At 45.3% G+C, this 25,359-nt stretch overlaps 1 protein-coding gene across 3 annotated transcripts in view; it reads left to right on the top strand.

Annotated features, from left to right (window-relative positions):
* Nucleotides 1-2,649: 2,649 nt before the first annotated feature.
* The window catches only part of FARP1 (FERM, ARH/RhoGEF and pleckstrin domain protein 1), a 288,311-nt gene continuing 265,601 nt past the window's right edge, over nt 2,650-25,359 (top strand). For all 3 annotated transcript variants that reach the window (XM_046664844.1, XM_046664842.1, XM_046664843.1), the window contains exon 1: nt 2,650-3,032. The gene's annotated coding sequence lies outside the window, so the exon portion shown is untranslated. The remainder of the gene's footprint in view (nt 3,033-25,359) is intronic.

Here is a 25,359-nt window from a genome sequence, read left to right as displayed (position 1 = left end):
TATTAATCTCTATTGTCTGAAAGTGAGGCATAAATGACACAAAATGACAGGAAAATGCCTCGATGTTTTCAGGATTGATTGTTGAGGTGGCAGATTTTCCCCGGCCAGGTACCCCAGGCTTTTCAGGTGGAGGAATTTAAAAAGAGCTGTCAGTGAGATTAAGTCCAAAGCACAGGACGTTCAGGAGAGCTAGAAGGAAGCTGGGGGATCTCCAGCCTCTCCCAGCTGGAGCCCCCAAGTCTGCTCTCTTCTCGCTTCGATGTTAACTCTCTCCCCACAGGCTCCACCCTCCGCCCGCAAGCCCTCTCAGATCGCCTCCTGTACAAGCCACCTTCAAAAATGCTGATAATATCAAGATAAAACAGCCTCAGATGTTATGTATTATGATCATATGTGTGCTAAGAATTCAATAACACGAACTTTATTCCAGACACAGAAAGAAGATGAAAGAAACACTCCAGCGTGTGGACAATGTTTGTCTTTCAAAGAGGGTGACTGGGTAAATGTCATTTTTCTAATTTTCTGTGATTTCTACAATTTTTTGTTTTCAGTTGTGAGGCATGGCATAGCATAGCCCCTGGACTAGCAAAAAGCACAGCACCTGAGAGCTTGTTAGAAATAGAGTGTCTCAAACTTACTAAACCAGAATCTGTATTTTAACCAGATCCTCGAGTTGATTCATATACACTTTAAGTTTAAAAAGCTCTGTCTATGAAAATTGTTCTCAAACCTGGCTATGTACGCATTGGAATCACCTATAGAACTTTAAAAATACTGATGCCTGGGTCCCAACCCTAGAAATCCTGATATATTTGGCTGGGGTGAAGCCTGGGTGTGGAGTTTTTTAAATCTTAGGTGATTCTATCACTCCGAGACCCATTACCCTAATAGAATGGTTCTCAAAGTGTGGGCCTGGCACCCCCTGAAAGGCAAATTCTCAAACCCAAGTCTGGGCCTACTGGATCAGCAGCTGGGGGGATGGGGCCTGGCAATTCTTTGAAGTAGGCCTCCAAGGGATTCCGATGGCTACGTAAGGCAGAGAACCTGGTACGGCAGGTCTGGGGTGGGCCCCAAGAATTTACTTCTCAACGTTTCCAGGTGCTGCTGGGGCAGGTGTGAGAACCACGCTTAGAGGATCACTGGCCTAAAACCTCTGATCTAGGGCTGGTTAGAGCCACTCAGCTGGTTAGAACAGAGCTGAGCCTCCAACCCACTATTTCTTCTCTTCAACCACGAACTACCCATCTGCTGTTTCTCAGGCCTGAGGTCTACACGGCCCTCTTTCCTTCCACCTTCACCAAATAGGCAGGCGTTAAGAAAAAATACAGATCAGTACCTCATATTCAAAATATGTCTCTGCTGCTCTCCAGAAACTATTCACTCTAGCTACGCACAAGTGCCCCAGCACCTCTAATGCACCCTGTGCATGTGTCAGCTCACACTTGCAAGGAGTCCTGCCCTGCGCCTCTTTGAGTTCACTTGTGGCCTCTCCCATGAAACCTGCCCTCCCGGCCTGGCCTGAAGTCAGGAACTCCTCTAGGGTGCAATATGACCAGGGTTCTGGGGCCAGCGCCTTCAGAGGGGGCTGCCCATTAGCCTGGGGCTCTAGCAGAGGGTCGCTTTCGGTTCTACCCTGCTGCCTCCGGTCCTTTCCCCTCCCCGCCCAGAGGGTCTACAGCCACGAGAAGAAAGGGGAGACCAGGGGCTCAGGAAGGGGAGGATGGAGACAGTAAAGCGCCACTCCCAGCTGGAGGGTGGGGACAGTGACGGTCCTTCTCTTAGGTCCCTGCTACCTTGGTCCTGAATCTTGCTCCCTCCTCCATCGAGTTCTGAAAACCCAGAAGAAGAACAAGAATCTCCAGACCAGCTCCTAACCCATTCCACTCCTTTCCCCCGCGGGGCACTGCTCCTGTCCCCGGAAGGGGGCGAGTGGAGGTGGGGATTGTTCTGGGATTCGCTCGGGTGGAGGACGCTGGGCCGTGGCCGGGGAGAGGTGGCAACTGCCCCTCCGGGATTAAGTCTCTCGCTGGGTGGGTTGGTGCCAGAAGCCCACGCATGTGGCCCAGGAAGGGGGGGGTGTTCGTGGGTCCCTGAAAAGCGCCGCTCCCCGCGCGACACTGGAAAATCCTAGGTCGGCACACGGCGGGGCATTCTCGGTATGACTTAAACAAGCGACCTGCAGAGTCTGCGCCACCGATCGCCCTCCAGCTGCTCCTGGTTCTGCCCGTGCGCTCGTCTCCTGCTCTCTTTATATCGCTTTCGACCATAGCAGCAGGACTGGCGTGTCCCTGGTGGCGCAGCGCACTCCCCAGCGCCTCCTGCGCTCCGTTCCGTGGCGCAGCGCAGCGACTGGCTCTGGCTGCAGGACCAAGTAAGGCACGGATCGGAGGTGGGCTCAAGCGGGTCGAGGAGGGGCGCTCTGGGCGCGCGGCCAGTCAGCGCACCTGCCCCCAGGGCGGGGCGGAGCGGGGCGGGGCGCGCCGGCGCGCAGGTCGCAGGCCCGGACGCTGGAGGGGGCTGTGGCTCTCCCGCTGTCCCCGCGGCTCGGGCTGCGCGGCGCCCAGGCTCCCCCCGCCGAGGGGCCGGCCCAGGCCCGGGGAGGGGCACGATCGCCTTCACTTCCCGCTCGCCGGCCTCAGAAGCGGCCGGTCCGGCGCGGTCGCAGGGTTGCGGGCGCTCGGCTGGGGCGCGGGGCGTGGACGCGGCCACCGCCCGCTTTGCGCCGCTCCTCCCCTCGCGAGCGGCGCTCGGCCCGGCGTCCAGGCGGCCATGGCGACCCTGAGCCCGCTCCCCACCCACCCCGCCTGCTCCGCCCTCCCCTCCGCCCCGCGCCACCTTTGATGGCTCGGACCTCGGCCGGCCACCGCCAGCCCCGCTCGCGCGTCCGCGCCGCCGCCGCCGCCCGCGGGTATTAATAGCCGAGCGCCCCCGCCGCACGCGCAGCCGGAGCCGCCGCGCCCTCGGCAGCGGGGGGCTCGGAGCTGCTGAGCCGGAGGCCGGGAGTGGGAGCCGGAGCCGCCGGCGCCGTGGAGGTAGGAGGCGCGGCGAACAATGACTGCGGCGGGGCGGCAACTTGTGCGAGTCGGGGCGCCCGGAGCCGACTGACCCGGGGCGCGGGTGGAGGTGGGCGCGTGGCCCGCGGGGTCCTGCCCGGAGGAGGCGGGCGGTGGGTGGGATCGGGCTTCCCTTGCTGAGGCGGGAGAGTCGCCGGCCGGGCCCGGGGCAGCCCCCGCAACAATAGCAGGAGCTCCGGGGCCTCCGGGCTCCGGGCTCCGCGCCACCCTTGGCACCCTGCTCACCTCGGAGCACTCAGGCTGCGGGCTCCGCGCGCGTCTCCTCTCGCCCTCCCCGCCCCCGCTCCCGCGGCGCCCTTCCCCCGCTTCCTCCCATCCCACCCAGCACGGTGACAGCGCCGGACGCCGCTTCCGGACCTCCGGCCGCAATCTCGGCCCCTAAGGCCCATCGCGGGCCGGGGAGGTGGCCGCTGGCATGGGTGCCACCGCGCTGCCGGGTGCCCGCAGCTCGCCCACGCGCGGCGTGAGGATCTTGGTGGGTGACAAAGAGGAACACACCCTCTGCCCAAGTTAGATTTGGTCTCTCTTTACGGCCAGCCTTTATGGAGAGCAAAGTTTTTTTATTTTCTTCTTCCTTCTTTTTTCTTTTCTTTTCTTTTTTGTTTTTTTAAGCGAAGGACACAGATTTTTGTGGTGAGCATTTCAAAGCAGCAACTTCTGATTGTGGTTTTACGATTTAAGTTCCGGAAACTTTAGCCTTGTGATCCGGCCAGACCCTTTGAGAGTGTGTGTGTTTTATTTGAGGGGGAAAAATGAGTTCCCCGTAATGAGTCTGGATTTCGTTTATGGCAGTTGGAGCCCAGCGGCTGTTGGGATCTGCGCAGGGTACCCCGGAAAGGAGGGAGGCGAGGCGCACAAAGAAACGAGGACCCTGGTATCAGAGCAGCCCCTCGAGATGTGGAGAGATTGCTTCTCATCTGGAACAGTTTAGCCGTCTCAGCCTGTCTTCTTGAGCCTTCTGAGTACCATGGTGGCCTCTGGCTGTTTCATTTGATTATTGTTGTTAATGCCTTTCTTGCTAGTTTCCCAGGTTTAACTTGCTCACCAGGCCCTCCTCTGTTCCCCAGTTCCCCCTGAGCCATAGCTTTTGTGGACCCCATCTCCTCACCCAGCAGGCAGCGTCTCTGGGGCATACCCCGGCCTAGCATCGAGTTATGTTGAACGTGCTTTCCACGTGGTGTTTTGCCAAGCCCATTTCCGAGCATCCACCAGCATTGTCTTGCTTTTCTTGTTCAGTCTAAACTGGTGAGAAGGAAGAAGGGCCTTTTTGGTCCTGAGAGCTTTTTGGGAGTTGCCTTGAAATCTGTCCTCATTGTTCCCATCAGGTGGGCCCTTCTGAAGTCTCCTCTCTTTGGTTTTCTTCCCTCATTCCACAGCCTTCCTGCTGGGGGTTTACCCCCAGCCTTTCCGAAGGGTTGGTCTTGTGGGTGTGACAGTTTCTGACAAGGCACTTCATCTATGGGTTCTGTATCTACATGGCTCACTTTATATTCCTGCAGCATCGATCTGCAGCAAGGCGCCAATATTGGAGTTACTCCAAGCACAACGAAATGGTTTTGTTTTTAGAATGTCTGGCTAATAGATCTGATTCTGGGTAAAATAAATAGACACATTATTGGCCAGTGGCTGGCTTACTGGGCAAAGTGTTGGTGGAGATAGTGAGTTGATGCCTTCCCAGCCCTGGGCTTCCCGGAATCTCTTGTTTCTTTTATGTGGACGGGAAACTTGAAATACTTGGTGGTGATGATAGGGCCACAGGTTATGTCTGTGCCCCCTGTGAGTTGGGGTGTGGGTTTTCATTTAAGGAGTCCAGTCCCTGTAGGAACCCTAGAGTTCATTTTATAATGCCTCTTTTCACATTGGTAGTCTCTTCTTGGAGTACACAGGAATTTAATTCCTTGGGTCATAATCGAATACTAATGTTACTCTCTAGCCAAAATTACGAAAAGGAGATTTAAAAATCTATCCTAGACAATTTTCTTCTGGTTTATGGCAGTTATTTTATTATTATCTTGAGACTACCTGGAACCTGGGTGAATATTTTTGTTTTGCTTTTCATTAAAGACACTGTCGAAGCAAATGGCTTTTTAAAAAAATAATAATTAAATATAGTATTGAAAGGGTTAGTTTTTTTTAAAAAAAGTGGAATTCATCTTTTAATATTCATTGAGCATAGAAGAGTTTAATTCATTTTGAAAATGATAAATATTTATGAGGAGGGTGCTTGTGATAAACATCAAAAAAGAAAACCTTTTTCCATCCTAGAGGAGGTTAGGGAACACTGGAGAAAGGACCAGAGCCTCGTTTCGCATGCCAAGCACTGTTTAGGAAAGATGGCATTGTGACTTTTCCAGAGGCTGGGGGAAGCCTTGTGGATTTGTAGGTACTTGACAAATGCTTTGATAGCATGGTGAACAGGGCATTTTAAACAACCCCTTTGTAACTTGTCTTGCTTATTGCAGAGAACTGCCTAGGATTTTTGAGAAATGCTCTTTCCCCTCTAACTGAAGATGCTACAGATAAGAGAGGGGTCCATATCATCCCAAAGTATAGCCGCTAGAGTCCTTTCTTTGGGTGCACAGGTATTCCAGGTGTTGGTTACCATTGCCTGGGAGGGGACGGGGTGGGCTCTTTGGTTCCTGTGGCTGCATGTGGCTGCATGTGGCTGTGTCTCTCCTGTTGTTCGGTGCTTTTGATTGAAAGGAGGGCTCTCCAAGCCTGGGTATTGAATAGGAAGTGGTGGATCGACTTTTTCATGCTTTTTACTGGTTAGAGTTTCTGCTGCGCCCTGTTTCCGCCAGGTTACTGCGTTAACCATTTCCACATGTCCAGGAAGATCAGAGCCCAACGGTTTCCATTAAAATTACTTGAAATACTGATTTTGCCAGTCTTTTTTACGCCAAATGCAGCCTTTGTTTTTAATCATGAAGCCCCCAGAAAATGTTTATTTTAAAGTGGAAAAACTGGTTTTTATTGGCTGCCCTGGTTTAAGTCAGTTAAAAATGTTTTGCCAAGTGGATGCTTGGAGCATAAGTGGGCGATTGATACATTATTGCATATGGGGCTCTAAGCTTTTGATACTCATACAATAAGCCAGGGACTATCAAGTACGATGTGACTAAAGTACAACGTGACTAAAATTGAGCACATGCTCAGTGCTGCCTGTGAACTCAAGTCAGAAGAACGTGGAAATTATAGACACACTGTAAGATTGGCAAGTAAATTAATGTAGGAATTCGTTGCTTACACCAAATTAATTTCATGTGTAAAATTGTCATATTTGTGTACATTTTCAAATAAAAGAGCCACAGTCCAAACTAGATTGCCTTTAACTCTCTCTTATGATCAAATTCCTGACAACAAAAGTAACTTCAATTTATGCAGACTTTTGGGTTTCCGTAAAGACATCTTATAAGAGAAGACTTATAAATCCAGTAGTCTGATGACTTTCGTTTCTTGTTCTCATCCGGTTAATTCAGGATCTAGTATAGTGCCTGGCACATGGCAAACCCTTGGCAAAAACTTGTTAAGTGAATAGATAAAACTAGTTTTTAATGTCCTTTGAATTAGCCTTTAAGGCTTTTAAGGGAAATTTGATATTAGCACTGATAGGTTGCTGTTCTGAGAATCTGAAAACCTGATATTCGGTTTTGTTTCTATTTTGTTCTAATTTAACAATTTAAATTTTAACCTTTGAAGTTGGGTAATATTGTAAAAAGATACAGGCTTATTAAAAAAATCAGACAATAAAAGCATGAAGAATAAAGTAAAACTTACCTGAGAAACTGGCTTCTGGGATCATTTTCTTTCTTCTTGAGATTTGTCTCTTAGAAGCTCCATCAGGGAGCATCTCTTGGTGGTAACCTCAGTTTTTGTGTGGAATGATATTTTTGCTCTGGAATGATAAGTTACCTGGTGTGCAATTCTGGATTGTTACCCTGTATTAAAATCAACTGTCTTCTGATTCCATTGCTGTTGCTGCCACGTGGGCTGACAGGCTAGTTGTTATTTGTAAATAGTCTGTCTTTTCCCTCTGGCTTCTTTTAAGGTCCTTTGGAGTTCTATAGCTTCCCCGTGTCTAGGTATAATTTCTTTTCTCCTTTACTTTGAATCCTCTCTCCTCTCCGCCTCCTACTCCTTTCCCTTGCTCCCTCCTGTCCTCCTGTCAGTTTCTTCCTTTCTGTTGCTCAGTAGTATTTCAGAGTCTGGATGTGCTGTGGTTTGTTTAGTCAGTCACCTTTGGCCACTCTGGTTGTTTCCAGTTTGGGCTTTCCTGAACAAAGCTGCTGTGAACATTTGTGAGCAAGTCCTTGTGTGGAGCTGTATTCGTTTTTATGGCTGGGTCTGATAATAAGTGTATGCTTAACTTTATAGGAAACTGCCATCTGTTTTCCAGGGCGTTGTACCATTTTACATTCCCACCAGTGATATCTGAGCGTTCCAGTTACTGAAATCATCACCAACACCTGAAATCGACTGTCTTTTTGGTTTTAGCTGTTCTGGGGGATTTTCTCTTTCCCTGATGACTAACGATAGTATTTCATGAGCTTATTGGCCATTTGTATACTTTCTTTTGTGAAGTGTCTATGAAGTCTTTTGTCTTTTTAATTGTTTTTTTTTTGTCTGTTTTATACAGCTGTTGAGTATAATCAACATACAATAAACTGTACACACTTAATGTCATCTTATTTGATAGTTGTAGGAGTTCTTTATATGTTCTGGATACAAGTTCTTTGTTAGATCCATGTATTATTGTGAATATTTTCACCCGGTCTATTTTTTAACCTTTTCATGTTTTGATGGTAACTTTTGAAGAGCAAAAGCTATTAGGAAAACATTATACATGGTCTGATTATTGAACTTATTAAAGGTCAGGGAATTTATTCAACTTTGGAAAAATGCCACATTTTTGTATGTCAGGCACCCACTAGTATTGCTCTGTTTAAGGGGGCAGACTCCATTTAGTGGAGGGTGATGGGGCAGTTTTGTTCTTTCCCAACTGAAACTGAGTTGAAAAGACATAAAAATGAAAAAAAAAAAATTTCGCTTATTTTGAAAATTTGGGGAAATCATCATTTAAGATTATGATCCAATAAATAGATTTTTAATGTTCAAAATTGAGTCATGTTTGTTCTTTAGCACATAAAAGGACCATGGGAAAGAAATACTTCTGAAATCAATTAAAAAAGACAATGAGGCCCTGGGTAAACGCAAGATGAAACATTCTGAAAAGTCGTCAGAGTGGCGTGTGGAGGTGCTTGTGAAGGGCCGCGGCGCCCTATTTTGCAGGAATTATATCTTGTTTTCTGTGTATTCTCATTTTTCTGAACCAGATAACGAGGATTGTCAGGTCAGAACATGTGTTTTCCGAATTTTTGTTTCTCCTGCCCTTAGAAGGTAAATATATACTAGTTGATTTGAATTAAAATTTGTGTAATGAAAATCCTGTGACATTTGAGAATACAGAAGTTAGAGGATGGCGTCAAAGGTAACAAGAGCTGGGAGTATAGGCGTAGAAACCTGCATGCTCCATCTTTGTGATGTTGGGTGAGTTATTGGTGCTCTTTCCCTTTTCTCAAGGGAACCTTACAGAGTACCTTTATCTTCAAGTGGTGGAATGTCTGACTAATAGCAGTTTAAGCCGTCAAACATTTAGTTGCCTCAAGTAATAAGAAGAAGGGGCTCCCAGTTGGGTGTCTCAGCTCACAATATCATCAAGGACCCAGATTCTGTTTTTCCACCCTGCCATCCCAGCATGTTGCTTTTTGTACTCAGGCTTGTTGCCTACTGGTCATTTAGACTGCTTCAGCCTAATCAGCTGTTGTGGCTAATGGCTGCTGCAGCTCCAGGCTTCATACTCTCACACACTTGGTGTTGTCAGGTCACTCACTTCACAGGCTTCTTCAAGCTCCTTTTGTCATTAAGCAAAATCCTTACCGAAGGCCTCCAGTGTCAGGGAAGTCTTGGAAGGGGTTTCTGCGGAATGTTTCTGTGCTCTTAAAAAGAGACCCAAAGACTAGGCTGGATGTGATGCGTGGAACCACAGCAGCGGTGTTGTGACTAGCCTTGGGATGAAGGCAAGAGGGCGATGGAGAGGAAAGATGGAACCAGAGTTTTCATGGGCATCGTTGAGTCATTGATCTTCCTGCACCTGGAGCTTAGCACGCTAAATAATAGTAAATTTAGTGTCCTAAATAATACAAATCTAGACTTCATGTTTTGTTTATAAGTTTATTTACTTTGTAATTCTGCTTGAATTGGAGTTTTCTGTTACTGTCATCCAAAGTATCCTGGCTGATACATTAATTGGAAGACTTGATCTTTCATTTGCCGTTTAACATCATCTGTGACAAAATGGGTTTCGACCTGTTAATTATATGGAAAGTGACTTACTGGTCGTATCAAATGACCGCGAGAAGTGAGTTATTTTTAAGGACTTTAGATAGTTGATAACGTATGCAAATTTTGCCACCAAGTCTTGGTGAATTTTGCCTCTCCTTTTCACGTGGCCTCTCAGGATGTCTGCTTGGAATTGACTCTTGGCAGTTTGGGTTACAGGACATACTTGAGAGTAGTATTTCATTTCTTTAGGAAAAAATGACGGCAGTGCCTGCCGATTCTGTCAACGTAGAATGGTATTTATCCGCACGTTTAATATTGCTTAGTAGATTTTCGAGGATGTTGTTAGTCAGAGATGAATATCTTTCTTTATAATCCTACCAGAGCTTTTGGTTCTCGGGCATCAGATCTTATTGGGGGCCAATGTTATTAGTTGAGTGAGCTGCTAGGAAATATCAGGATTTGGGTGAAGGAGTGGTTTCCTAAATTAGCCACAGATATTTGTGAATCTTTGAAGAAAAGTTAAATAATTTAATAATAACCTTAATATTAGTCCAAGCAAATAAATTGAAAGTAAAATATCCAGGTGAACAAATTGCAGAATATAGAGCAACAATATTCCTATCAATTTTCATCTACTTGATGGAACTTTTAAAGAGAAATCTGAGTGTTCCCCCCTAGCCCTTATCATCATCATGGCCAACTGACCCAGGTAATTTCCATATCCACTGCTGTTTTATTTTTAGTTCAGTTTATTTAGGGGCTTATCAAGTCAACAGGTATTTAGTAAACCTCTGTGTTGAATATACTCATTACTGTTGGTGTCACAAAAACAGGGCTCCATTCCTGTTCTCAGACTATAGCATCTAGACGGATGAGAGAAGTATCTAGATAATTATCATAAAAGGTGGAATATGACAAGAGCTTTGCAGAAGTCAGTAGTAATGGTGGAAGTGTTCAGAATAGTAAGACATTGGATTCTGGTTGGGAGAAGTGACATTGAGCTGAGCTTTGAATAACGTATTTGTTTATTTTAGTGTTCACTTTGTAGTGTGTTTATTGTAACGAGTAGAAAAGTATTCAAGTATAAAACAGAAACTAAAAATCTCTTGTAACTCTCCCAAAGATTAGGAAAATTAAAATTGAGTTTATTTCCATTTGCCTTTTGGTATATTTGGCATATTCCCAGTAGTTTTCCCTATACGTACAAACATACCTTTTTTAAAAACAGGGCGAATGAGGGATGTACATTTAGCAGCCACTTTTTCCCCTTAACCATGTCTCAGTTTTTCCATGCTGAGTTTTCTTTGGAATGAAAGCATTTCATGGCTATGTAATGTTCCATTGTGTGGTTCTACAGAATATAGGTAAGATTGCCCTTTATCGGTTGTTTTTTTGCTTCCAGTATTTGCTGCAGTGACCGTCTGCACACAGATCTCTGGAAGGAAGGTCTCTAGATCTTCTTTCTTGCAGGAGACAGAAGCCCACCTTGAGCCATAGGAAGCACAGTAGGGAATTTCTCAGCTCTCAGTACCAACCCCAAAATGGGCAGAGGCGGATCCAGGCTCTATTCGAGAGTCAAGCCCCTGTGGGATTTGCCTCATGGTGTCCAGTCTCTGCTTTTTGCTGGGCATCAGGTTCTTTTTTCTGGTTATCCTCTCCTCTGGCATTTTGAGTGGGACACTTTGGTGGTGAGAGGGGAGGAGGACAGGTGGAGGAGCTCTCCTGCACGTTGCGGGGAGTAGAGCATTCATGGCTCCTGTCTTAAAGTCCAAGCCGTCCCCCGTTGCACGGCAGTGAATCACGCCTTCGTGCATTTTCAGTGCCCCTGGCAGAAGCCTTCATGCCGCTCCCGCTCTGATCGAGAAGCACTGTTGGAGTTCGAACCCTCATCCCCACCCGCCACGGAAGGACTCCTGTTTAGGCCAAATGAGGGACCACTCTTGTGATGGGGTGTGTGATGGGGGTGTGTGCAAGGCTAGGGGGATGATGAGATTGAAAACAGTAGACTTTCTAGATGGATGGGGCTTGCTAGGCAAAAACGAGGGGGGGAAAAACGCTTCCTGGAGGAGGGACCAGCGGGGAAAGTAAAGGCAGACACGTAAAGGACAGGTGTCTGTCCCACCGCTTCCCAGAGCTGTGTGGAAGCTCAGCAAGTTCACTTGTTGAAGGGGTGTCAGGGGTTGTGAGGGGTGTCGTAAGTAATTTGTCCTTGTTATGTATTATCCCTGGACCAGAAGCGCTTTCCAAAGTGGGAGGGAGGAGTGGAGCTGGAGCTGGCTCAGTGCGAGTTTATAGCGCAGCTGGCATGAAGGGGACCCCACCCGGTGGGCTGGCTTGTGGAGGGGTGCCTACTGCTTTATTTTCTTCTGCCTTGGGCGGGCTCTTTACCTGCCCCTTTTCCTCTCTTGTTGGTTAGAAGCTCTTAAGTGAAAGCGTTAGTTCCTCGCGGCTCAAATCAATCTCCAGCAAACCATGCGTGGCACGTCCAAGTCGTGCCCATTTTTCGAATTCCCGATTAAAGCATGTCTGTTTCTAAAGTCCATTGGCACTCCTTTTGAGATAATACATGGAAGCCCTTGGAGAGCTCTTCGGGAGTGCTGAGGAAATAGGGCAGCGATGCCGCTGGCACAAGATTTCAAACTTAGGGTGTGTTGTGTGGTTAGTTACGCCCAAGGTGGGGGTTGTGACTTTTTCACCAAAGTTAGTTCCTCGAGGTCAAGAGCCATGTCTCAAACTTCTATTCTACCTTCTAGGTACTTAAAAAAGAGCCTTTCTTAGATGCATTAATGAAAGTCTTATCATAGGATCATAGGCAGCTGGAGAATCACAGCTCATTAAATTCTCAATGTCTTCACAAGGTAGAAAGCGTAAAACTGATCTCACTTTTGACAGAGATCGACTGACCACCTCTCATAAGGCGGGCACTATTCTCAACATTCACATCTGTGAACTAAACAGACAAAAAAATCCTTGTCTTCCAGGGGGGACCATGTATATATTTTTGTCCAAATTGAGACATTTGTGATACTAAAAGGAGGTGCCAACTGCCTGGGGTGCAGGAACGAGAGGAGTCTAAATGGATGGTCCCCTAGTGCTCACAGAGTGCCCCAGAGTAGGGGGGCTCGTTTGTCCCAGAGGCCTTCAGACAGATGCCTTTGTCACAGTCTGGGGACAGATACACCTGATCTCCTGTGACTTCAGGAATCAACCCACCATTCACTGTCTCAGCAAATATTTGTTGAGAACCTGTGCACTGATGTCTGTGTTCTCCTGAAAGATGTTTTGCTCCCAGGCACGACTGTTAATGGGGGCACAGAGCAGGAGATTTGTCCGCAGCTGTAGGGAAAGTCACAAATCGTAGTTGTTTGCAAGACAGTGGACTCCTGAGATACAGATCGTGGATTTTAAATAACTTGCTTGTGAAAGTCCTTATGATTAGCATTTTTTTAAGATTTGGAAATCAACAGGTCTCTAAGCCCCAAATGTGATTTAACAAAGGCATACATTTCTTCTTAAGGGAAAAAGGAATTAAAATTGCTTCAGATGGAAAGTATATGTGTGTATATGTATATATATATATTTTAAAAATTAATATAGAGTACAAGGGACTTTTTTTTTTTGCTGTGCAGTTTGATGAGTTTCACCACATGTACCAATTTGTGTGACCAACACCATAATCAAGATACGGAACATTTCAACCACCATCAAGATGTGGAACATTTGAACCACAATCAATACATGGAACAATTCAGTCAGCTCAAAAAATTTCCAAATGTTGTCCCTTTGTGTTACCTTACCTTTTCCCCTCCCCCAACCCCAGTTAACCACTGATCTTTGCTCTGTCACTATTGTTTGGTCTTTTCCAGATTGTCTTAGCAGTGGAATCACAGAGTATATAAGCTTTCGAGACTGGCTTCTTTCACTTGGCATAATGTCTTGGAGGTTCTTCTGAGCTCTTGAGAGCATCAATAGCTCTTTCTTTTCTGTTGCTGAATTGTATTCCATCGTGTGGATGTACCGCAGTTTGTTTAGCCATTCGCTAATGTTGGACATTAGAATGGTTTCCAATCTGGGGCAATTATGAGTAGAATGGCTATAAACTTTCACCTCCAGCCTTTGATGTGGACACGATTCTGCTTTCTCACGGGTAACTACCCAGAAGAACAATCCTCACCAACACTTGATATTGTCAACGCTTTTTATTGTAGCCGTTTTAATAGGTGTGTAGTGGTTTCTCAGCATGGTTATGTTTATTTTTTTTAATGAAACATGCAGAGAAAACACCTTTACAATGGACTTAACCAAAGACATGACTAATTTCCTGGACTATTGAGCAGAGGCTCAGTGAGCTCTGCTAGCAGCCTGTTTCTTGAAGGAGTAGATTAAAAAGAACAATCGTGCATATAAAATCTGAGGCCTGGACTGTAGCAGTGCTGGCAAGAAATAGATGTAAATAAGACGTCAGTTCTGTAGGTGCTTATTTCAGAGCCCTGATAGGGTGTATAGGTTTGATTTCACTATTTAGTTAATTCTCTGTTTGAATATACAGTGATAATAATTAAAAGATAAAATGACAGAAGCACCTGAAAGGCAGTGTAGATATGGAGAAAAGATCATAGGTTGCAGGCTGTGTGTTAGTTATCTGGTGGTGCACGACGCATCACTCCCAAATTGAGCGACTTACAGCAACAGTAAATATTCATTGTCACCTGTAGTTTCTGTGGGTTAGGCCATTGAGAGTGGCTCAGATGGGCTGTTCTGGCTCCGATGTTTGCAGGAAAGATGTCAGCTGGGGCTGTGGGGTCTGCTTCCAAGGAATTGCATAGGCTCCTTGGACAGGATGCTTGAGTGTCTTCACAGCATGGCGGCTAGCTTTTCCCAGAGGGAGTGCGTTATGAGGACGCCAAGGTAGAAACTGCCAGGACTTTTTTGACGGGGGCTTGGAAGTCATACAGTGTCACTTCCACAGTATTCTTGGTCACACAAACCAGCTGTGATTCAGAGGGAGGGGACTACACAACAGTGTGGATACGGGGAGGCAAGGATCATCGAGGGCCATCTTGGAAGCTGGCTACCATAGGACCTGAGGGACTTGGGTTCAAATCCCAGCTGCCTTCTCAAAAGTGGTGTGGTCTAGAGCAAGTGATTTCATTTCTGCGCCCCAGGGTCCTCTCATATTTTAAAAATGGAAGATAATAATGTCTGTTGAATAATACCTATTGAAACACAAATCAGGGATTCTAAATAACTTGCTTGTAAAAGTCTTGGTGATCAGCATTTTTTAAGATTTGGAATTTTGGAAATTTGAAATTTCTTTTGGGAATTGAAGGTAATGTGTAAAAAGGGACTGGCAGTTTATAAAAAGCTCATGACATGGTAATGTTATTTGTATTATTAAACCATAAAGCTTTGAATCTTAACGGTGCAGAACATACCAACAAAGATAAACACATTAAATAATAACATTCTTTTTAGTAAAGGTGTTGGTCATAGCTTCTTTCACTTGTAGTTTCTATATGTTTTATAATTTTTTTCTTTTCCTGAAAGGGCAAATCCAATTGTTGCGAATTAGCAAAGACTAAATTCCTTTGCTAATCTAATCTTGTTCTCAGGTCCTTCTTTTTAAGGATATCCGCCCAATAGGAAATAAGTTCTGTGAGCTCTGCTGTGTCGCACTGGGACTCTGAGAGACATCACAGGGGAGGTGAGGGATGTCTGGAGAGCAGGAATGAGGGCCTGCTCACTACCTCTCTGCCTCTTCATAGAGTTTTCAGAAAACGCCTACTTGTAAAAGTAGTTTTAAAATACATAAGTCAGCACCCTTTGACTTTATCTGAAAGTCCAGAAAGCTGTCCTTTTTGAAGGGATCATGATGTGGAATAACATAACTCTGCCTGTTTTGCTGTGACTGAAAAGAAGTGTGTGTGGCTCAAAGAACTCTGGCATCTTTGCCCCATTTTCTTTCGCAGCCTCCTTTATTTCCCCTTCCCCATGCTGACCTATGTGACGGTCCTAGAACCAGCCACAGGAGCCCTCCTCTCTCACATCCCCCCAACTCTGCACCAGCTGCTTCCTTGGCTGGGCATGCAAAGGCCTCTACCCAGTCCTTCTCGGCTCTGGTGTTCAGCCAGGCCCTGCCATCCTCCTTCCAGAAGCATTTCCTGAGGCTCAGGTCTACTCCTGGGTCTTTCTACCTTCTGTGTTTGTACCAGTGTGGTTTCTCTCTTCCCCACTCATTTGATTTATTTGAGCCATACCTTTTATGGAGCGCTTCTGAGTCTCAATCTGAGTTCTAAGTGCTTTACCTGTACAGACTCATTTCATCATCTCAACCGCCCTGATTTTTTATCCCCATTTTACTTAAGAGGAAACCGAGGTACAGAGAGGTTAAATGGCTTGCCAAAGGTCACGTAGTTTATAATTGGCAGAGCCAGGAAAGAAGCTCGGGAAGTCTCTCCATGCTTATTGAGAGCAACTTCTGCTTAAGTATTTTACACCGTTGCATTCCCAGTGCCTGGCACAGTACATGGAACACAATGGGTGCTCAATAAATATTTGTTGAAGCTTAACTCTCTTAAGAGGTAAACTCTGTCCCAAATCATTTCTTTCCATTTCTTTGTAAAATGTAGCCCCCCTTGGCCTTCGGTAGGATGATGAGGTTCTGAGTTACTTCTAATGCTGTTCCTTGACCCTCTTGCATCTGGGAGGGGGGTCACTTACCTCATCTTTTGTGAGTATACCCTTAGTTTGCTACCTAAAAGTTGAGCACATTTGTTTAAAATTCTGTGTAAAATATATATTCCTGTGCCTTGAGAAAAGGGTGTTTACCCATGGTTTTCTTCAGATAGGACTAATATGAGTGATTTTTATTTTTTCCTTTGAGCTTTTCTTTTTTTTCTAAATTTCCCATAATGAATTTTTTTGATTTTGTAATTAGCCATCCATGTTATTTAAATTGTAAGACTTTTTTCTGCAGATTAAGGCAAGCCTGCCCACATATGGAAACGGTCACGTGAGACATACTTGGGGCATCGCACATCTTCCCCTGCTGTATTATTGAAACCATCTACTAGAAGGTCATTTTCTTCTTCCTAGTGTTTCCGAGGCACGTAACAAAGGATTGTAGATGCTCATGACACTTGGGTGAGCCGTGGCCTTCCAGGAGGGATGGTTACTGAAAGGTGTTTCATTATTCCTGGTTTGGAAGTTCAAGGTTGCCTGAGGTCTGTGGTCCAGATCGGTGGGGTGCTTTTGTTTTGGAGGTAGAATAATTCATAAGCATGATCTCAGACTCTAGGTACCAGATGAGAATAGTCATTCCAAGGTCATATAAATAAATGCCCGAGTCAGCGTTATCAGATCCAAAGTCGGTGGTAAGGCTCAAAGCCGTTGGGGGAACAGTTGCTTCTCCCAGGCTCGTAGGTAAATTAGCAAGGACTACAGGGGATTAGAAACTGTCCTGGTGGCTTGACTCCTTTTATTTAAAAAATGGCCATGCTTTGCTGTAGGAAGGAAAATTCTGAGAATTGCAGAGGTTGTTTTGTCTTCCAGCTACGCCATGCCGTTTGGGCACCACCTGCCTGTTCGTCCTGAGGAGCTAAGCATGGTGGACGTCATTCTAGTTCTCCATGCCCACTCGCTCCCGTCCTCCAGCGTAGTTCAGTGCTAGGAATGGCCGTCAGTTAGTAAGACTGAAGACATGATAAGAAAAGTCTGTCTTCAGGGTGAAGGCAGGGAAAACGCAATCACCTGGCAGAACCCATCCCCTGAAAATTGCTTGGAAGTCTCCTGCGTGAGCTAGAGGGGTACACAGCACCTGGGAATCACGTTCTGGCTTCTCCTTGGAATCGGGATACTGGGTGGGATGCTGGAAGGACTGTCAGTTTCATGTTAGGTTCTCTGCTAGATGGTGTGCTTGGCACTTTGCGTCTATTTTTATTTGGTCATTTATTCAGTGAGGAAAGGATTATCTCCATTTTACAGAAGAGGAAACTGAGACGTGGATTATTGGTTCACATGCCCAAGGTCACACAGCTAAGAAGTGAAATCAGATTTCCTAGAGTCCCACTCTTCTTTGTGGCTCACTTGGGGATCTTCTCCTAGTCCAGCAGTAACCGATCACCCCGAAAAAGGGCGAGGTGAGATGGATGCCGCGAGTTCAAGGCCAGAGCCCGTCTTTACTGAAAATTGTATTATTTTGTTTGTCATGAATTTTTTTTAAATTACTTGTGATTTTTAAGAATATTCTTTGAAATTATCTTAATTACGGAGTGTTTTGGTGCCCCCTTAAATTTAGTGCGCAAGGCTATGCCTCACCCCAGTCCCGAGTGGCACGCAGCTCTGGAGTCAGAATGATGACAGTCCAAGCAGCCAGCAGAGGATTCCAGCATCCTTTTCAGCAGTGTAATGCTATTTTTTTTTTCCTTCAAGGCATTTTTGGGGGATGAATCGCAGTCTTAAAGACACACCTTGGCCTCATCTTTGAAGATGCCGCTCTGCCTCTGATAGACACAGTTGTTGGTACCGTAGGTTGCTTAGAGCAGGTCAGCTTTGAGAAACCGAAGCCCAGGTCTGATGAAAGCGGTTCGAGTCTTGGTGGCCAGGAGGCTGGGGGTTTGGAGCTTGGCCCTAATGCCTTGGGGGGAGGCAGGGCAGGAAGGAGTTCTGGTGTTAAATTGAAGCCACATAATAAAGGCGCTGTGAAATGCGGCTTTTCCTGAGTGGGGATGCCAGCCATCCAGCAGGCAGGTGAGGTGCTGTGGGCCTGGAGGCAAAGCGGGGCGGCACAGGCTGCAGGGGGCCGGCCCGGTGCAGGCCAAGGGTGGCTGCCTCTCCTCTGCGTGTTCGCAGAATGACTGGTGGCCGGCCGAATGTATTTCACATGGGAATTGGCTATATTTCACTGAGTTTTGTTTTTTTTAAAATAAAACATTTAAAAATAACCACGTTTCTTTTGCACGTGTCTTTTAATTGCAAAAATAATAGGGTCATCATAGAAACTTTGAAAAGTGGAGAAAAGTAGTCTGGCAAAACACACGCACCCCGATGCGCACATTGCTTTCTTATTCATATTCGCCTTCTATAGTTTTCTTTCCTTAATTAAAAAAAAAGTAGACTTTATTTTTTAGAGCAGTTTTAGGTTCACAGCAAAATGGAGCAGGAAGTACAGGGTTCCCAGATACTCCCTGTGCCCCCAACCTCCTCCACTGTCAACATCCGGCATTTTCCTTAATTTTTAGATGTTTAATTTTTTTTCAAATTTATAATGTATGGTACATGTGTTGTGTGAATTTCTCACCCCTCCCCCCATCTTGCTTCAGGAATCCCTAAGTTGTTTGAGGTCAAAGGTCTCATGAGGTCGTTTCCTGTTGACCTTTCCTCAGAGGAATGCAGTGGTGGGGAGGGGGCCCGGATGACTTGCCCTTTGAATGTTTGTCATGTGGAGATTTCCCAGAATGTGCTTAGAAGGACTGAGGGGCCATGAAGACTCGCTCCTCTGCCTCTTTTATCGCTGGACTTTTTTTCCCTCCTGGCGTTTGGGGGAGGGGGTCTGGCATCGACTTTCTGCTAGACGTGCTCAGTCTTCCTGATGAGTTAGAAAATAGAACTGTAGCAGGCGTGTTTCCAGAACAGCCTTAAGTGTCAGAGGAAACACCTAGCCGATGGACGCTTCTGCCAGCTGGTGCTCCTGTGGGGTGGCCCACCTGCCAGCGTGGGGTTGAGAGCAGTGCAGGGTTGCTGCGGGCGGGTGGGCTAGCTGGGAGCACGCGGCCTGCTCAGCGCCGTGCTGGGAAAGGCTCCTTGCCTCTGTCCCTGTGGACGCTGGCTTCTCTTCACCTCCGTGTAACTGCTGCCTGGCACAGGCCACAGCTGTGGTCGGCGGTCATTCAATCTTTGTTGCAAGAAGGGAAATGAGACCCCCTTTGGGGCTTCTTGGTAAAATTGCTTTGAACCTCCCAGACCTGAGCTGACCTTCTCACCAGCTGTTTGGCCGCCGTGGTCTGTCAGAGCCTTGCTTGATATCACAGGTTGATGGCAAATCTAAAATTTATTTGTCATCCTCCTTCTCTGACTCTGTTTCTCTGCTTTACAGTTCCGTCCATTAGTGTCTGGGCTTCCTTGCAGCCTCTCTCAGTACAGGCCTGGCCAGCCTCTCAGAAAGTCAGAGATTCTCCAACAAGCTTCTGGGAACGGCTGAGGTGTCTTCAGATCAGGAGCTTCGAGATCTTAAAAACAAATACCCAATTGGAGGGGAAAAAAACCTTATTTGGGGACCATGATACCTACATTAGTGGCCTGTAACCTTAACCCAGCGTGGCCTTTTCTCATACTTCTGATTACCCCTCTTTAGCTGAATTCTGAGTAAATTACTGGATTGCTTGACTCTCTCTGAGTAATGCTGTTGGCATCAACGCCAGTAAATAGTCTTTTATAAAGTGAATGGTGTACCTAGTAGCATTTAAGATTGTGGGGGAGGGGAGGGGAAGAAAGGATCAGGAAGACGTGGGTATGTTGCCTCGGTTAGTGTTTGCTGACCCCTGGCCACCCTGGTCAGTTGTGAGGGAGGGGGTGCCATTTGTTTTGACCACCCCGAGGTGGGCTGAACATCTGGACCATTCACTTGATGCTCACTCACCAGGCAGCATTTCACGGACTCTTGAGAATGTGGAAAAGGGCCGGAAGAGCTGGAAAGTCTGGGGCGTTCTTGGTGGGTTTATGCTGAAGTGTCTTGATTCTTCCTAAGGAAATCTCTTGACTGTTCTGATTTGCGCTTGATTCCCCCACAGAACGACCCCTCTGGGCCTTCGCTTTCCGTGCGTTCTCACCCACTGCTGTGAAGCCGGGCCGCGTTGTTAATCTTTTAGAGTGCTCCCGTTTTTGCTTAATGTGAAACAACCTCATGTTCTTAATTATTTTGAGAATTATATAGCATTCTTCATGGCTGTTGTTTTAGCTTCCTCTTGTCATTAGTGTGTGTGTGTGTGAGAGGCAAGTGTCTGTCTCTGAAACAGAGCCCGTCTGCCGGCCCGGAGCTTCAGCTGCTGGGTTTGTCCGAAGTTAAGGATACGATTCTTCCCTTAATGCTATCAAGTCATCTTAAAATGCTAGGAAGTTTAGTCTGATTTAAAATTCTACTTTTGTTTGAGTCTAGCTTTGTTATTTATCTTTTAAAAATTTTAAAGTGTCCTGTAATTTGGCGTGTTATGCTGACATTAAAGGAAATGGGGCATTTTTTGAGAAGCGGTGTCAGTGCTTTCAGACGCGCTGTAGCTATGGCAGTGTTAATAGGTATGCTGAGCCCGCTGCTCTGCACACCGACCCACACGCCTTGGTTTTCAGCCCCACTAATTCGGCGTTCACGGCTGTTTGAACTTTGTCAGGCTGAAGTTTGTTTTGACACAATTCCGTGGGAACAAGCTTTGTTAAGCAAATAGAGAAAATAAAGTTACACGGGGGAAGTTTCCTCTCCGTGAGAGAAGAGACTTTTCTAACACTTTGGAAAGAATCATTCATGATTCTTACTCTTTAATACAAACCTGGTGGGACCTTTATCTGATAAACTACCATCGTCTAAAAAAATATCATCCAGAAATATTTTCTGCATAGACATTTCACACGAGTGGAGCATACACTATATAAAGTGTTGATCTTGTTCTCGTCTCTTAATGCACCTTAAAGACTGTTCTATATTAAGTACACTCAGACCTGCCTCATTCTTTTTATTGGCACATACGGTTCCATTTTATAGGGGTACCTTCAACTATCTGTAAAGTTGTCCCTATTGATAGACATATATAGGTTGTTTGAAATATTTTGCTGTTTTATGAAAATGCAACAGTGAAGACCTGGATGTCTCTTGGTGAGTCTGTCTGAAGTATAAGTTGTAGAAGTGAAATTGTGGTCAAAGGGTCTCTTTGTTTTTCCTGTCATAGAAATTGCCATGTTGCCCTCCAAGAGTTTCTACCCATTTGTCTGTTCGGTTTACTAAGTCTTACCTAGTGCTTACTGTGTGCTGGGAACTATTTCATGTGCTTTACAAACATTAGCTTGTTTGATCCTCAGACCAGCCCTTAGAGGTGCTGTCATTATCAGTGGGTTACGGATGAGGAGCTGAAGCAGTCGAGATGACGGAACCCGCGCAGGGGCCACGTCCAGTAAGTGGCAAGCTGGAATTTGAACCCAGACAGTCTGGCTCAGAGTCCCTGCCTCATCACGGTGAAGAGGTCAAACGTTTTCACCTCCCCTCATCTGCCCGGTGAAATGCCCATTGCTCTTCACTGTCATTCTGCATTTTTGTTATTACTAGCTGAGGATGGACACATTTTCAACTGTTGACAAGCCATTTGGGTTTTCTTGGTGATCTATCCACTACCTGTTCTTGTCCTTTGCCCATTTTTCTGTTAGGTTGCAAGTATTTTTCTCATTGATTTGTAGGAGATCCTTTGCTTGTGGAGAAAATTAGCCCTTTGTCAAATGTGTCTTAACTGCCTTGTCCTCCTGAGTTGGCTTTTGGCTTTCGACTTAATCAATCTTTTCCTTTATGGCGTCTGCAACCTAGGTTGCGTTTAGAGAGATATTCTGCAGTCTGAGAGCATTCTTTAAAATCTCACATTTTTTTCTAGAACTTAATGATTTATTTTTAAAAATTTATGTTAGTTCAAAGAGTAATGTGGGATTTATTTTTTCTAATAATAACCAGTGGTAATGAGATGCATCTATACAAGAATAAAAAACAGACTCCCAATAGATGAGTATTTGATGTCATGCTATTGTGATAGACTCTGTTATGACTCTTGACAGCTGAGCCACGCTGTTAGCCGTGTGGCTCATGTTTATACCATGGCTATTTCTCCTTTTTGCCCAATTTTGCTTTCCCTGAAGTCAATAATTATCTATCTTTCCTTTGCTTCATTTTCCATGTACTTATCTAATTCGTTCCAAAACTCTCACCTCTTGCCTAAATCCCTTTAAGTATATTCCAGTCCATCAGATGCTCAGATATTCTGTTTTATTCTTGAGGAGGTTTGTCTGGGAGTCTTCAGAGCTGCCCTAGTCTGGGCTGGGTTTTTCTCTGGCCTCGTAAGCGTCCTGCCATCTTCCCCATAGTGACCCTGGGCATCCCTTTGCCTCTATCACCTGATGTAGGCCCTCTGGCCTGGTCTGCATCACGGGTCTCTACAATGTTATCCTGGGCGTCCTCCTTGCTTCTCTTCCTGAACTCTTTCCCAGCAGACTATGTCTTTCTGTTTCCGCATTTCCCCCCTCATTTTGGAGGAGCCTCTCCTTCAGTGTGTGGAGAGAACTTGTGGGCTGGGTGGAAGATCTGAAAACAGGATGATGGGTTGAAAGGCTGTTTAAGATGCAGTTAAAACTTCGAGGTTGCCTGTGCCTCCTGCTGGGGACAGTGACTTCGCCCTCTGAACCCCTACCTCACCTGTGTTTCTCCTTTTGTCCGCCTCTCAGTGTGGTTATAGTACAGTGTTTGGTTAACTCAGCAGTTGCTGTGTACGTTTTCATCACTTTGTGGAGTGTTCACTGCTGAGCCAGTTACTGACCTATGATTGCTTTCTTCAAAAAACTTTGTATTTCCTGGAGATAATTCATTTCTTAAAAATTTGCTTGATTTTCTATGTACCCATTGCTGATTTTTTCCAAATAATTTCAACAGACCTGTCAATTTTCTTTCAACTAATTTTATCAAACTCTAAAACACACCATATAACCATGCAGTTCCCCTGTTCCCTAGAGTACCACCATCTGCAACATGCCCATCCTCAACTGCTGTCTGAATGGGTTATATTCTAAGCTTAGTATTTAGCCATCATTCAGGATTTTTCCTTCACTGTTCTGTTTTCTTGGGCCTACTCTTTTCTGGATGTCATATCTTCTAATTTCATGGTTTATGCCGTTGTTTTGATAGAACCATTGTTTTGATAGAACATATACTCAAGTAGCTTTCTCAGAAAGGTACAAGGGAGCTATGTTTCTTTTGAATCTTTGCATGTAAAAATGTCTTTAATGTATGCTTAGATTTGCTTGATAATTTTACTGCATATGGAATTAAAAATTGAAAATATTATTCTTGAAACTTTGAAGACATTGCTCCATTGTCTTCTAGCATCCTTTGGATGTGATTAATTTTTCTCATTCTCTCTGGAGCGTTTGAAAATCACTTAATTTCTCATATTTTAAAGTTTTACAATTTTTGGCATATATCAATGGGTCCATTTAAATTATTTATGCTGGGCATTTGCTTTTAGTTTTAGTCTGAAGACTCTTGTCTATCAGTCTGGGACATTTCTTGAATTTTAAAAAATAATTCCTGTCAATTCTTTCTGTAATTCCTATTATTTGAGTATTATAGCTTGTAGAAGATTCTCTTTTAATCTTTTTAAATTTCCATCTTTTTTTGCTCTATTTTCCATGAAATTTCCACAAGTTAACCTTTCAATTAACTGTAGAAAAACAAAATTTCAGTTATCCATATTTTCATAGCATCTCTCCCTATATTTTGAGACATGAATTCTCTCTGGGGATATTAATTCTGGATGTAAAAAATGTTGCCTCTGCTCCCTGTAACGTCTGTGTCTTTTCAGAAAGCTTTTATCCTCCTCTGTGTTTTGGTCCTGACTTCCATTTCGTAGGCTTTCTTTAAATGTTGCTGATCATTGGCTGTCTATTCAGAGCAAGTATTAAGAGTAAAGTGCAAAGAATCAGACCTGAATCTGTGCGTGTGGACAGCGCTGTTGATTGTTGATTCTTCTTTAAAGTGATGAAGCAGAAATGGGTCTTTGTGTTGGAGGCAACCCTCAAATGTCAGTGTGTGTCTTCATTCAGATTCTCCAGAGAATAAATCCACCAGGCCTGCCTGGGATAAGCCTGGGATGAGCTACAAGTATCCAGGAAGCAGGATGGAGGAAGGGGACTCTGGGTCCCGTGAGGTAGTAAGTGGCCTTTTCCTTAATTTCCACCGCATCTCTTGCTACGTTTTCAGCCCTGAATCACATCCTTCTTTCTCACTGTGCCTGTTGTTATATGAGCTTCGGATCTCCCTAGTTCAATTTCTTTGCATAATAAACCTCTTGGTTGGTGGTTGGGCACATGAGGGAGGGACCTGGGGCTCCAAGGTCCATCCTCTTTGTATCTGACCTGCGTGTCTCCTTTTCCATCCTTCCCCTCACCTTTCCCTCCAGTGGGAGCCTCCCAGGAACTCTGGGTGGGAACTGGCCTATTTGTTGGAACTCCTCTGAGCATCGCTTAGGGTGCAAAACATTGGTTACTTCCCCATGCTTTCCATCATCCGAGAGTCAATTGAATGTCTTCTCTCTGCTGCTGTATATTTTTGTCTTTTTGAAAAGGTATGTTTACTGTCATTTTGGTAGGATTTTTGGTGGGAGAGGTGATGTAGGCATGTGGTTTATCTGCCATGTTCAACTGAAAGTTCGTTTTATTTTGGCAAGGGTGCAATATAAAATGATCGAAAGATTTACTGCAGAAGCAGTCATTATACCAGACCTAAATCGTTAAAAAAATTATACAAAATTTTTTTCTAAGGGTGCAGATTCAGTCCAATATTTACAGATTAGTCTGAGAGAATGTATATGATTTGATATTTGCAAGGTTTGCTGCTCAACATACCTGTGTCCCTGCGTGTGTCTGCACACGCACTCGTTCCCATGTTTCTATCTCATTTTTCTATCACACAGAAAATCAAATACAGTCTGACTGAGAGGTTTTTTTTTTTTTTTTTAATCTCTAGACCGCAGATGTTTTCACTCTCTCTGTGGGTGCTTGCCAGCCTCACATCAGTTTAGCAGTTCTCTTCTGGGTGGAACAAAGAGAAGATGTCGCTGACAACTCAGGGACGTGGGGCTCCCGTTGTGCTTATTTTGCTGTGTGCTGTTCTGTTGGGTGGGGTGGGAAAAAGTATGAGAATCCCAGT

Source organism: Equus quagga, chromosome 6 (genome assembly GCF_021613505.1).
Source record: "Equus quagga isolate Etosha38 chromosome 6, UCLA_HA_Equagga_1.0, whole genome shotgun sequence".
In the NCBI taxonomy this organism is placed as follows: Eukaryota; Metazoa; Chordata; class Mammalia; order Perissodactyla; family Equidae; genus Equus; species Equus quagga.
Note: the sequence above shows the minus strand (reverse complement) of the source record. Positions and strands in the feature narration are given on the sequence as shown.